Source organism: Cavia porcellus, unplaced genomic scaffold (genome assembly GCF_034190915.1).
Source record: "Cavia porcellus strain 051 isolate PalLab524CR breed Dunkin Hartley unplaced genomic scaffold, mCavPor4.1 scaffold_5, whole genome shotgun sequence".
NCBI lineage: Eukaryota > Metazoa > Chordata > Mammalia > Rodentia > Caviidae > Cavia > Cavia porcellus.
This window is the reverse complement of record NW_026947488.1, coordinates 82,113,090-82,126,397: the sequence shown is the minus strand read 5'-3', so window position 1 is coordinate 82,126,397 and position 13,308 is coordinate 82,113,090. Positions and strand designations below refer to the sequence as shown.

Sequence of the window (13,308 nt, the reverse complement as noted above, 5' to 3'; positions counted from 1 at the left end):
GAAACAGTGTATTTCTGGTTGTTTCTTTTGAGTAAAAAAAAAAAAAATTTTTTTTTGTGGTACTGGGGATTGAACTCATAACCTCATCCTTGCCAGGCAGGCACTTATGCCACTGAGCTAAATCCCCAGCCCTTTTGGGTAACATTTTAATGAAAGTAAAAATTATATTTCTTTGATATATACAGGACTATTTTGGTTATTTACTTTTGAGTGAGTTTTAGTAATTTGTTTCTTTCAAGAAATTTATTTTATGAGTTGTCTAATGTACAGGCACAAAGTTGTTTGTAATATAGCCTTATTATTAATGTCTGGAGTTTGTAACAATTATTCCTTATTTTGTCTTGATCTGTATAATTTATGAGCTCTCTTGGGCAGCCTGGCTAGCAGCGTATCAATTTTATCAATCTTACTAGTTTTTTCCTTTTTGATTTGCTTTTTTCTATTTAAAAAATCTCTTCATTTTTGAAGATCTCATGTTCTTAAAATCTTTCTTTAAAAATATTTTTTGTACAATTTTGATGCACATTTATTTTTGTAGTCACTATATATGAAAGCTCCCATTATCAATTTGAGAATTTTTTCTGCTCTAAAATAAGCATTCGATGCCTAAATTTCAAACCCTAACTTTACACTGCACAAATTTTGATATGTTGCATTCTTACTTTATTGCAGTCAAAGATGTTTTTAATCTTCTATTGGGACTTCCTCTTTGGGTCATGGATTATTAGAAAGTGCTGTTTAATTTCCAATTATTTGAGGATTTTTCCAAATGTCTTTCTTTTATTGATTAGTAGTTTATTTCCACTATGGTCAAAGAACACACTTTGTATGATTTTTATTCTTTGAAGTTTGTTTAATAACTCAGAATGTGGTATATTTTGATGAATGTTCCATGTATGCCAGAAAAAAGTATATTTTTCTCTTGTTGGGTGGAATATTCTGTATACTTCAATTTATTTAGTTTTTGATAGTGTTGTTCTGGGCTTCTGTAACCATAATAATTAGCTTTCTACTTCTTATCAATTATTTTAAAAAATATTAAAGACTCCAGCCCTATTCTTCTTTTCATTTCCACCTCTTTACTCTATGGCAGCTCTGTTGTTAGAGGTATTCACAGTTTAATTAGTTACATTTTTTTGGAGAAATAAATCCTCTATTGTATTATCTCTCTTTATCGCCAATAATATTGCTTGTTTTTTTTTTTAAATCGGTACTGGGGATCGAACTCACGACCACGCTTGCAAGGCAGGTGCTTATGCCGCTGAGCTAAATCTCCAGCCCCAATATTGCTTGTTTTGAAGTATACTATTGACATTAACATAGCTACTTCAGCTTTCATTTAATTAGTTTTGCTCAGTATTTTTTTTCTCTTTATTTTTAACCAAATTATCTTTATAATATAGATGAGTTTACTTGTTCCATCTGTCTTTTGTTGTTCTCTTTTACTATCTTTTCTTATGTTAGTTGAGCATTTTTTTTTTTTTTTTTTTTTTTTGTCTTTTTTGTTTTTATCCGTACCAGGGATCGAACTCATGACTGCCTGCTTGAAGGCAGGCGCTTATGCCGCGGAGCTATCCCCAGACCCGGTTGAGCATTTTTTAAAATTCTTTTTTTTTTATCTCTTATGAAGTATTAATTCTTTTAAAAAGTATTTTCTAGTGTTTTTCTAAAATAAATATACATTTTTTTTTTTGTCTTTTTATCGTTACCGGGGATCGAACTCACGACCACACAGTTGCAAGGTGGGCATTTATGCCCCTGAGCTAAATCTCCAGCCCCATAAATATACATCTTTAATCTGAATCTGCTTTCAAATATTATATTGCTTCACATGTTGTGTAAGTACCCAGTGGCAATAAATTCTTAATTGTTCCATCCATCTTTTCTTAGTACATTTAAACTGCTAAAGCAGAATACCACAAAATGGGCAGTTTATAAAAAAATCAAAGTTTTTTCTTGTAGTTCTGAAACCTGAGAAGTCAAAGATCAATCATCTGGCAGGTTTGGTGTCTGATGAAGACCGAATCTCTGTCTGAGATGATGCCACAACTGGTGCATCTCAACCTGACAGAAGGCAGAGGGCAAAAAGGGCAGAAGGGAAGGAGCCAGCTCCCTCATGACCTCTGGTTGTTGTGGCTGCTTTTGTGGAGCTACTGGGAGCCTTGGGGGGGTGGGGGTGCAGAGCCTTCCTACTGAGTTACATCCCCAACCCTTACAGATTTTTTGATTTAGGATATAAGTTGCCCAGCCTAGATCTGAGTTTCTCTCGGCCTCCCAGAATGCCAGGATTACCGCTGTGAGCCACCACACCCGACTACAACCCTCCTGATCTAATCAGCACCTAAAACCCCCATCTCAGAATATGACATTAATGATAGGGCTCAATATTACATTTTGGGTGACACATCTTTCATGCTATCTTTTCTTAGCTTTCACTTTACATGTATCATAAACACAGAATACAATGCTGCTTATGTTGTTTTCTAGAGTTAGCTATCTTTGAGAACAATTAAAAATAAGAAAAGAATTGGAACTGATTTTGCTTTCTTTTATTGTTATTCCATTTCTAGATACTTGAATTTTTGTGCAGACCAAAATTGAGCCTGCTATTATATTTTTTTGTGCACGAAAAACTTCCTTTGACTTTGTTTTTGTTTTATTTTGTGTTTTGGCAGAAGTGGGAACTGAACTCAGCGCCTTGTGTGTACTAAGATAAACACTACCACTGAGCTACAACTCTAGTGCACTGAGATTTTTTTTTTTATTTAATTGAGTAGGTCTGCTGGTAAGACATTTTTTTTGTTGTTGTTGGTCTGAGAAGGCTTTTATTTACTTATCCTTTACAAAATTTTGCTGTACATAGAATTCTGGGTTGTTAGTTTTCACTTTTGTTTTCTTTTTTTGCATGACTTTAAAGATGTTACTCTATTGTTTCATGGCTTTTATTATTACTCATTAAAAGTCCACTTCCTTCTCAGAAAATTTCTCAGCAAATGATATTCATTTTTTCTGGATGCTTCAATATTCTCTCTCTGACATTGGGTTTCAGAAGTTTAATCATTGTATGTGTCTATGTACACTACAGATGTGCACTATTGTTTGAATGTATTCCTCAAAAATTCATGTGTTGGAAACTTAGTCCCCAAATTCACATTAATGGTATTTGGAGGTGGACCTTTGAGGTATAATTAAATTTAGATGGAGTCATGAGGGAGGGGCCCTTGGGAGAGTATTAGTGTCTTTAATAAAAGAGGGAGACCAACTAGCACTCTTGCATGTGATATCCTCTGCCATACTGTGATGTAGCAAGAAATTCACCAGATGCTGGTTCCATGTTCTTGGACTTCTCTAGAATTATGAGACATATAAGTTTCTATTATTTATAAATTATACAGTCTCAAGAATTTTGTGATAGCAAAGAGAAAAGAGCTAAGACTATATGTGTGCATGTGCACACATGTGTGTATCATCCTCCTTGGTGTTCTCCAAGCTTCTAACATCTGTGGTTTCGTGTCTGTTATTACTCTAGATAATTTGGTCATTATTTCTTCAGATATTTCTTTTGTATTTCTCTTTCTATCTTTCACTTCTGAGATTTGAATTATACATCTATTGGATTCTTTCTTAAAGTGTCTATTTTCCTGCTTAAATTAACTATCTGATCTTGTATGTTATCTACAATTCTCATTAGATTCTTTAGTGTATTCATTGCAGTATTCAAAATGCTCATAGCAAACTGGGCCATGCCAGCACCCATGGTCCCAGGCTTCAGTTGGACAACGATGCATGGTCTTTCCAGGACCATTGTGACACCAGGCCAGTCTCTGGAATTCCATCTTCAGACTTAACTAGTACCAGGTTGGCACCTATGAACCTAAAGTGCTTGTACTCAGAGGCCCGGGCACCAGATCAGCATCCAGAGACTCAATAGTAAGACGAGCTTCTGTAGCTCCATGTTGCAGTAGATCGAGCACCCAGAGTTGCTCTTGCTTACCCACTATTGCACTAGCTCCACTGACCAAGCATCACAGATTCTCCTTGCACTGACCTCTGCAGCCCCAAGCTTCAGGCCACCCTCATAGATCTTGTATGTTAGCCCGTGTCAGTACCCATAGATTTAGTCTTTAGGTAACCCCCACAGACTTGGCTCCAGGCTGGCCCTTGGGGATCCAGACTTCAGGCTGACCCTGGGGAACTAAGGTTCTAGGTTGACTGACCTCTGTATACCAGAGACCGCGGATTGTTCCTATAGGTTCATGTTCAAGGCCCACTCAGTGCCAGTCCGACCCTTGTGGAACAAACCTTCAGGCCAGCCCCAAGGTCCTAAGTACCAGGTCAGGACTCACAGACCCAGGCTCCAGACCAGTTCCCACTGCTTCAATCCTGACCTGACTAATGCAGCCCATGTGCTGCCTAGACTAGGAAGGAAGCCCCTCCTTCACCCAGTTGAGCAGTGGTCAGTGTTCGGGTGGAAAGGAAGATGCATTCCAGCTGTTCTAAACAACAAAGAAAAGCAGAAGGTGGTGTGTATTTATTTATTTATTTATCCCCTTCTTCAGTGAAATAAGCCTAGCCGTATGGCAGAAGAGTCTGTCTTGAATCAGAAATGGTTTAACCAAATCACAACAGGAAATGGCTCCAGTTACAGGGCAGCTTACTCTACCTCCTATTGGGCGGACTAAGCATCCCATTTCTACTTCCTTTAATGCTGAATCTAGCAGGTAGCTCCCCTGAGGGGCCTTGGCACATTGTGCTGGCCTTTGCCTTTGGGATTTCTGCTCTCAGAATAGCCTCAAGAAGAATGAGTATTTGCCAAAGGAAGAAGCAGTAATCAGGAGTTCTGTCTCTAAATGTAGCTAATTTCTATTTAATTGGCCAGTAACTGCATTTAAAATAAACACCAGTTGGTAATCAAAAACAGGAGGATAAAGGCTGAGCAATTGTGTAAGCAAGATAGAATTACTGGGCCAAAACAAAGTTGGGGGGAAAGTGGAGAGACATGCTGCTTCAGAGAAAACATGATTGAGGGAGGAGGCAGGCAGCAGCTGAGGGCCTCGCAGATCTCATAAAATTGATATCAGCTTCTACTTGTGTTTGTTAGCCATCAACAAAATGGATTTTAATCACCAACTGGTCTTTCGTTATAAAGCATTTGTTCTTTTATTAAATAAAAATTAAAAACACATGTAAAGGGCAATTTTAAAACGGTCAAATGAGATGAGCTTGGCACATCCTGGTGTATCCCCTGAGACAGAGGCAGAGATTGGATGGTTTTCTAGAAAATTCTTAGCTCTTGGGCACTTGCAGAACCCCTGGCTGCTGGCAATAGAAGCTTGCAGGCAAATGTGGCTGCTCCCCTCCAGGGGAGGAATGTGGAATCCACAGAGCTGGGGCGAGGCACGTCCTGCTGCCAAACCGTCCCCTGTGTTTGTAATTCCTGTCTTTCTGCACCACCCAAGATGTACGGACGGACGTGTCTTGTAGACTCTGTCCTTTGCCTGCACTGTTTGGCATTGGGAGAGGGAGTGGGAGGAGAGGAAAGAAAGAGAAAGGGAAGGGGCAGGATTTGCTTAAGCAGGATCCCTGGGCTGAGAGGAGTTCTTCAAATCAAGTTCTTCTTTGAGGCAGACATTTTACCAGTTAAACTTTAAACCCCAATCTTTATCCTATCTTTCTCCAAAAGGCACGCTCTGTCTTCCTCCTAATTAGCATGAAATTATTCCTGTTTTCCTCATTAGAAATTGAGATTGATTTTTTTTAAAAGACAAAATTCATACCTCTGCTTAATGTTTATTTGCTTCATTTAGAAGCAGTGCATTTTCATCAGAGAGACTAAAAAGCCCTGAGAGATTCAGTAAAGAAGGACCATGCATGAGGGTCACAGTAAGTAGCACTTCTCATCAAACCAGCAGCCCTGGGATGCTAAAGTGCTTTTTAAGATGGGAACTCATAAGTCTGCTCAGCATTTACTGTTTTCTAAGAGCCTTAGCTAAATTAATCGCAGCACACAATAACCCTGTAAGGTAAAATAATGATTCCTGGTATTTTGAAAGCAATCAGTGATCTACAAAGAGGGAGGTAATGTCCTCCAGATCCAAGATTAAAACCCGGACATTGAGGGAGGCTTCACTCCCTTCCTGTCATCAAAGGCCAGCTTGTTTGTATCCAAGAAGGGGCTTGGGCGAGCTGAGCTTGGCCGGAGCAGCCCATGGCCACAGGAATGGCAGGCAACTGTACAGCCCAGGACCGCGGGCACAGTCGTCTCCTGGGGCTGTGGGAATGCCGTCTCAGTGGTGGGGGGCTGTTGAGGTTGTTTACTAATTATATATTTTCCTTGTAAGTGTTTAGGAGTCAGCCAGGCCTCCTGCTTGGGGACTCAAACCCAGCCAAGGCCTGCCGCAGGCCACCCACACAGTGCTAAGCCTGAGCACATGAGGGCCGGTTCCCTTTGCGCATTAGCTACGGCGTGGGTTCCTGGGAACATCTGCACGGCCACAGCAAAAGCCTGCACTCCAATTCTTTGAGCCAGAGCAGCAGATAAGTGTTTGTTTTACTTTTCTTTTCAGGTGATTACACTATTTGATTGCGGGGAAAGTCTGGGCTATCATGGAGGGAGGAGATTGAGTAGAATTATTTGAAAAGCATCAACAAAACCCTGTAAAACGCTGTGGAGGAAGATGGCACACCTCTCCCTGCCTGAGCCTCTCCCAGGAAGGGCAAAGGGACCCCGAGAGTTCTTCCAGAAAGACGATAGGATTCGGTACTGCGCAGCCAGCGCTGGGGGAGCATCCTAGGAACCTGTGGAGGTGGCATTTGTGTACAGCAGTCTCCCTTATCTACTGTCTCCCACGGGAAGAGTTTAGGCCATTCCATTAAAGGGGGCTGAATATTTTATTGAGAAAACTGGGGGATGGAGCTGGATGGTAAACAAGTTTGGAGTGTATCTTTTAGTTTATGTTTTATTTATATTTTATGCATGGAATCATTTATTTCTGTTAAAAATTCAAAACACTCCCCAAAATCCACCAACTTGAAGGATAAGTACAAATGTGTTGTAGCAATATTTGGACACCTCAAAGATTATTTCAGGACTATAGTGGTTATGAATGGGAAGAGACGAATTTTCTTAACCGTGACATTTCAGCAGATGAGCGCAGACTTCCAAATCCAGAGCAGGCATTTCAAATTCACACCATGAAGCGCCTACAGGAAGATTCTCCCGTCAGCCTTCACAGTTCGGGGAGTTTATCGTTTTGTCCCATCAAGGGAAATACCCTCAAATTCATGAAAAGGTTATTTGTTAGTAAAAGAGAGTAGAGTGGGGAAACCTGTGTAAGCTGGGCACACATCCTGTGGCTTACCTCCTTGAGGATCCTGTGGTCTCGGCCACTGAAAGAAGTGCGCCCTACCTGGGTCAAGGACTGCACAGGGGTCAGCTTGCACCATGGAGGCCAAGGAACAAAGGGCGGGCTTCCTGGGCCATAGCCCCTGCACAAGGAGAGCTCCACCCCATGCCTATTGCGTGGCCCAGGGCATAAGCCCTTTCTAATAGCTCTGAGTTTGAATATCAAATTGACATGAAAAGTGCACTTAAGAAGTGCGGGCCCTGTCCACACTGAACAACATGATCCATGCAAATAGGTCGGCCAACACTGGCTCATGCAAAGCCTGGATCTTAGCTTAGCTGGGACATTGCCTCGCTTGCTCTAACATAGACTTTTTTGGTTTTGTTTTGTTTTTTGATACTGGGGAATGAACTCATGACCTCGCACTTCGCCACTGAGCTAAATCCCTGTCATATATATATATTTGACAGGGTATACTGTTTGATTGCTCATGGAATGAATGAATGGATGAATTTTTATGTATTGTTGAGATGATCCCAGGTCTCATACCATGCTCACCTGCAAGATCAGGTCAATAATCCAGAAATGGGTAATCCACATCTTTGGCACTCTAAATATAGTTGATGGGCCTGCAGCCCATATATATAGTACTGGGAATCAAATTTAGGATCCTGTGCTTGTCAAGCAGGTGCTTATGCCCTGGCCCCTCTAACACATATTGATGGCTCCCAATATGTACCCTCCCTCACTCAGAAAGTAGAATTCAATTTACCTAGATTGTGGCTGGGTATTGGGACTTTTAATCTCTGCAAGTGGCTGTAATGTGCACTTAAGGTTGAGAACAACTGTAGAGTGATTTAATACAGCTTTTTAAGGCTTCTCATACTCTAGCTCCAGCCTAAGCTTTTTGACCTTTTCTTTTCCCCTCTTATCTCAGCTTGCATATAAGCCACAGAGATATTCCTGCTGTGCCTTCCATATACATGGCTAGCTCCTAAATCCATGCTTTCACACACACATGTCTTACTCTGGGTACCTAAGGAAAGCCCAGCTCAAGTGTCCTCCTCTGTGACACCTTCTTTGACAACCCCCTCTTTACCGGTGAGTCACTCCTTGTTCCTTGATCACAGAACACTTTGTACGTATCTCTACTGGAGTGCTTCTCACATCATGTTAAAGATATCTGTAAATAGGTCAACTTGCTCCCCAGCCCAGCAGAATGTGGACACTTTGTAATTTCAGCAATAAGCACAGTTTGACAGGGTATACTGTTTGACTGCTCATGGAATGAATGAATGGATGAATTTTTGTGTATTGTTGAGATGATCCCAGGTCTCAAACCATGTTCACCTGCAAGATCAGGTCAATAATCCAGAAATGGGCAATCTACATCTTTGGCACTCTAAATATAGTTGATGGGCCTGCAGCCCATGCATCCTGTACAAGGCTTACTTATTCAGTATCTACATTTTAATAATATCTCCAGGTGCTTTATATGTAAATTGAAATTTGGACTGTATATTTTATTTTATTTATTTATTTTTGGTACTAGGGATCGAACTCATGACCTCATGCTTGCCAGGCAGGTGTGTGAGTGCTGAGCTAAATCCCCAGCCTGGACTGCATATTTTAACAAGCTCTCAGGTAATTACATAGCCAATCTGCCAAGCAGCATTTGGGACTTACTGTTGTAGCCCTCCATTAACTGAACACAGGAGACACATGTGACTGCATCTGTTCCTTGTGTTCTCCCTTTTCTCATCCTGACAGAGCTCCCATCAGAACTGTGTCTCAGAGAAGCTGAGCCCTCTTCCAGGCCCAGAAGTGGGGCTGACTGGCCCCAGGGACCTGCCATAGCCCTGCCCAGGAATGGAACTGTAAGAAAATTTAGACCAATGAACTGTGAGGGAAAATCTGATGGACACACTCTAGGAAAAGTTTCTTTTTTTCCTTAAAGTCCTGTGGAGGTTGGGGAGGGGTCTTCCTCATTCTTTAATACACGATTCTGCAGAATGTGATGCCTTCAATCTTCTATTGCCACGTGGCCACATGCACAAAGCGAGAAGCCAATACTGGGAAGTCAGAGCAGAAAAGTGGGAGGGATTTGAGGCTTCTTGTATGTGGGGTGCACACGTGTGTACACTTGGTGTTGAAACCGAGCCTTTGTACTAGGCTATGCCTCCAGCCCTTTTCCTATTTTTTTTAAATTTTATTTTGAGACAGGGTCTCACTAAATTGCTAAATTACCCAAGCTGGTCTCAAACTTTCAATCTTTCTGTCTCAGCTTCCCAAAGTACTGGGATTACACCTGGCTAGAGGTTGGGTTTTATATTACTGAGTTCTTCTGTCTCTGGATTGTTGTGATGGAAAGTAATTTTCTTAACTGCTTAAACCATTTGTAATCTTTGCAACCAAAAACATTAATATTTAAACATCTTACTATGTTTAATCAATAATTAATATTTAGGCACCTACCAACAGGCCCTATGCCAAGTCCGTTATACAAAATGATCTCTACTCCTCAAATAATCTATAAGATGGGTGTTAATGTCATCTTATAGAGAAAGAAACTGAAGTTTGGTACAATTAAGTTCTGTTTTATTTTACTTTTTTTATTTGAGTGGTACTGAGAACCAAACACAGGGATACTCTACCACTGGCCAGTGTCCCCAACATGTTTTCTGATACAGGATTTCACTAAATTGCCTAAGTAAGAGTCAATTTAAATCCTCTTTCCCTAGCTTCCCTCAGTGCTGGGTGGGGCAATTAAGCTTTTAAATCAAATAGCTAATGGGTGGTAAAGTCAGAATTTGAACCTAAAGTCAGAATTTGGAGTCTGAGGCCTGGAAAGCATGTGTTTTCCCACCCTGCCATGCTCACCAGTTAGAGTAGCCTTATTACTTGAGTCTTTAGTAGATCAATATTTCTCAAATGATTGCACTCAAAACCCTTCACAGTCTTAAAAATATGGAGAATCCCAAGGGTTTCTGTTTATTTGTATTACATCTCTATTAACCACATTAATATTGAGCCAGAATGGGGCTGGGGATTTAGCTCAGTGGTATAAGCGCCTGCCTTCCAAGCAGGTGGTTGTGAGTTCGATCCCCAGTACCGATAAAAAAAAAAAAAGATTAAGAAAAATGTAAAAAAAAAAATTGAACCAGAAATTTTAGATGTTTTTTTTTAATTCTGTGAAACAAAATATTAATTGACCCAATTCTTGGTACTGTAAGTAATGTATTTTTATGAAAAATATGTTCCAAAACAGAACAAAATAGTGAGAAGAATGACATTGTTTTACGTTTTTGCAAATCTCTAACATCTGACTTAATAGCGGACAGCTGGATTCTCTCCACTCCTGCATTTAATCCATTATGATACATTATTTTAGTTGACATATACAAAGAAAATCTGGTTTTACAAAGACATATCACTGGAAAAAGGAGAGTTACTTTATGACCCTTTTGCAGATAACTGTACACTTTTTTAATACTATGCCAAGACTATATTACAACTACCCTTTAAAAAAGGATAGTTAGCTTATAACTTTAAAAAGGATAGTTGTAATGTTGAACCTGAAGCCGCATTAATGAGTTTTTAATCTCTGTTAGATTAAATCTATTGGTCTATCTTTTATTTTGATGTGATTATTTACTCAAGCACATTTTTAACATGAGTTATTAGTCAGTTGTAAAACCTTGTTATATAGACCAAGTTATATAGATCTTCCAAATGTTGGCATATTATGCCATATTAAGAATTGTATGTGTGGGGGCTGGGGATTTAGCTCAGCAGCATAAGCACCTGCCTTGCAAGCAGGCGGTCATGAGTTCGATCCCCGGTACTGATAAAAATGAAAAAGACAAAAAATAAAATAAAATAAAATAAAAACAATTGTATGTGTAGGAAGTGGTGCTATAGCTCTGTGCTAGAATGCTTGCCTCACATGGCAAGGCGCTGGATTTGATTTCCAGCTCTGCTAAAACTAAACAAGTTGTAGTTGTTAATGTTACCATTATTAAACTTTTGTGAGTTTGTTTTGTTGTGGTGGTTGTTTGTTTTTTGCAGTGTTTCAGATCAAAACCAGGGCCTTGTGCTAGCGAGGCAAGTGGTCTATCACTGAGGCACCCCCCCTCCCCGCCATCCTTTTTATTTTATTCTGAAATGGGGTCTTGGTAAGTTACCCAGGCTGACCTCGAACTTGTTAGCCTCCTGTTTTAGTGTCTTGAGTCACTGGGATTGCAGGTATGTACACTGTCCCGGCTTATCAGTAAATAATCTACTGTTGGTAAATCATGAAGCTCAGGGTAGGTGATACAAGTTTCCTAAAATTCAAATTTTGGTGAAGGCTCAAATTTTACCACTAGAGATAAACACTATTAAGTATTCTCTTTGAAATGACAGGTTTGGTTTCTCATTTTTGAGAAAATGTCTACCAAACACCCAAGTTTGAATAAACTCCCTTTCAACCATTCTTTCCAATAAAGATGGTATTCCTTTACAAGGCAGATAGTTTAGTTTATAACTCACTTACAGAAATGCAATTTCTTTATGACAGCATGCTTCCTATTTCATCACACAGAATTTAAAAAAGATGTGTAAAGATTGAGACACAATAAAGTAAGTAGTTTTCACAGCTTGATCAAAGACATTCTTAAATAACCTGTGGGAAGGGTTATTGGTTTGTTTTTGGCACTGCAAACATGTGAGAGTAAAGAAAAGTTCTATCACAGTCACATAATTACAGTTTGGTGCCATGGCCTCTATCTGTGAGAAGGTATCAGCAATTTTCCTCACTAATGCTTTTGATTTTTTGGTACCCGGATTTAAACTCAGGACCTCAAGCTTGCCAGGCAGGCATTGTACCACTAAGCTATAGCCTCAGCCGCTTCCAATTCTTTTACATTCTCAATGCAGATGTCAACGCAGTGATAAAGGTAAGTAACATCTTAGTGTGGTTATGGAAATACAGTAGTTCTCACCTGATGGACCACTTACAGGGGTCCCAGGCTCTCCACAGATCTGCAAGGCACACTCACACCACTGCCATAGTAGGTGACTACTTGGTAACTGAAACCACGTATTCATTTGAGGATCTACTATATTAAGGAAACAAGCTGGTTGTTGCAGAGGCCTGTCAGAGACTGAATTGTGTACCGTATCATAGTTCTAGCTCCTGAATTTGGGTCGATGTCACTACTGACTCAATGATTACTAGACTTGGAGCTTTTAAAAGAGAGCTTTTCGTAGCCTCCAGGTGCTGAAGTGCTCGTGAGACCTCAGACTGAGACACAGGAAATCCGCTCGCCCAGCCATGTGCTGCCAGTTACAGACCTTTTCAAACTATGCACATCCACAATTATCTTCACGATTTTCCTGTTCAGACCATTAGGCGATTTCTCAACTTAGAAATGAACTATTTGATGTTATTTGATCTCTATTCATAATTCTTGAATTACTCCTATTAGTGAAGTCATTTAGGTTCAGCCTTTCTTTGACTAAAATTACTCTGATGCCGAATAACTATTATAGTGTACAGGTTTTGTATACTTTTGAAGGGCATCATGATTCTCAGTGTCTTTCCCCCACAGCTTGCCAGAAGCAGATATCTTGGCAAAACAAAATACCAACTCTGGGATATCTCACGGAACCAAATCCTTGTTTCCAGGAAAGAAAATCCATGACCACGAGCCAGGACCAATACTCTGAGGGCTGGGATTTTCCTTTCCTGCTAGAGAGGGAAAAATGACAATGGTCTTGCTGAACCCCTCCAGTGGGAAAAGTCATTCAGAAATTCCAGCATGCCAGACATCTTCATGCCAAAGATACTGTCCCTTGTCTTATGATTGCACAGTGTGGAATTTGCTCTGCTCCACCAGAAACGTTAAATGAGAACCCTTATCCTTACTAGCAATCATGCTTGGGGCTTACCCAAACCTGGGGAAAGGCCCATCATACTGTT

The 13,308-nt window shown here is 40.2% G+C and overlaps 1 long non-coding RNA gene across 1 annotated transcript; it reads left to right on the top strand.

Moving 5' to 3' along the window:
• Positions 1 to 5,551: 5,551 nt before the first annotated feature.
• Positions 5,552 to 9,364, top strand: LOC134476130 (uncharacterized). The gene is made up of 4 exons (XR_010047643.1): positions 5,552 to 5,883; positions 6,342 to 6,566; positions 8,899 to 8,990; positions 9,117 to 9,364. It is a non-coding gene; the product is annotated as an uncharacterized LOC134476130 (long non-coding RNA).
• Positions 9,365 to 13,308: the final 3,944 nt, after the last annotated feature.